This window comes from Lupinus angustifolius, chromosome LG10 (genome assembly GCF_001865875.1).
Source record: "Lupinus angustifolius cultivar Tanjil chromosome LG10, LupAngTanjil_v1.0, whole genome shotgun sequence".
In the NCBI taxonomy this organism is placed as follows: Eukaryota; Viridiplantae; Streptophyta; class Magnoliopsida; order Fabales; family Fabaceae; genus Lupinus; species Lupinus angustifolius.
In genome coordinates, this window is record NC_032018.1 from 11,154,445 (window position 1) to 11,156,054 (window position 1,610).

Consider the following 1,610-nt stretch of genomic DNA (forward strand, 5'->3'; position numbering starts at 1 on the left):
TGCATGAACATTCATATTAGACTATGACGTCTTGTGAGTTATTTCTTAGGTTTTAGGCTTTGATCTTTATTGTAATATTCGAGTATTAAGTACTCATTCATAACTCAAAGCATTGCTATTCAAGGATTGGGAAAATCCTAACTGCGGTGAGGTAAGGTTTTCTTCACAAAGACTTGGAGGTCTTGGGATAAAGAGCGATACCTTGGCTGGGGCCGAATCACGTAGGAAAGGTTTTCTTGGGAGGCGATTTTAGGAAAGGTCAAACCAAGGGTGACGAAGTTCTTTGGGTTCCAACAAGGGAGCATTCGAGTCTTGTATTTGGAAGCGTGTATGTAACGTACGTTGTGTTCTATAGTGAAGAAGGAAAATCTCCTAGATCAGAGGGTAGGAATGGATGTAGTTTTGCAGTGGACAACAAAACGAGCCTGTATAAAATCTTTGTGCAATCTTTTCTATGTTTTTCTCTTTTATATTTCAAGATGTTTTAATGCGAGTTTGGAGCTAATATTTTGCATGTTTGTTCCTTGCTATGTTCTTGTTAATCTTGCATAAAAGTATCTGTTTGTGTGTTGGTTAATAACTGTGCAAGTTGGTGTTCTGATCATTCTCGTTCTGTTACTAGTTAATCGATTATGAACAATGCTTAATCGATTAACGGGACATTTTTCAGCAAGTGTTTAAAAACCATAAAAGTGGAACTTGAACTCCACCACACCTATTCAACCTCCCATCCCTCCCTTCTAGGTGTATTCCGCCAATGTTACCTAACAAGTAGTATCAAAGCTAGTACGACGTGCTAGCTCAACCGCATCGCATGATCCGAGGGGGACTACATATGGGCTCTAATAACCCATTTGGTGATGATGGCGCATCCATTAACCGCCATCCCGTATTCAGTGGCGAACGTTATGCCTATTGGAAGGTTCGCATGAGAATCTATATCGAGGCAATAGACACAGACATTTGGGATTCTATTGTCAATGGTCCATACATTCCACTTCATATGGTGAATGGCGAGTCTAAAGAAAAGCCTAAAGGCTTATGGACGGATATTGGGAAAAGAAAGGTCCAACATGACCATAAGGCCAAAAACATTATTACTTCGGCCTTATCTTATGATGAATTCTTTAGAGTCTCACAGTGCCTAAGTGCAAAATAAATGTGGGATACTTTGCAAGTTACCCATGAAGGCATGAATGAAGTTATGCACGCTATACTAAATGCGCTTACACATGAGTATGAGTTATTTCACATGCTTCCTAATGAATCTATATGTAATATGTAAAAACGTTTTACTCATGTTGTAAATCATTTGGTCACCCTTGATAAAACTTGTACTAATGTTGATTTGTCTACCAAAGTTTTGCTTTTGTCTTGATAGGAAATGGCATCCAAAGGTAACCGCGATAATGGAGTCAAAGAACTTAGACAACATGCCATTAGCTACTCTGTTTGGGAAACTCCAAGAACATGAAATGGAGTTAGGGCGCTTGACAATGAATGAAGAGTCAGACAAGAACATAATCAAACTCAAGGCTACAAGATTTCAAGAAGATCAAGAAAGAGAGGAGTCTAGTTCATATTCAGATTCTGATGAAGACTTGACTCTC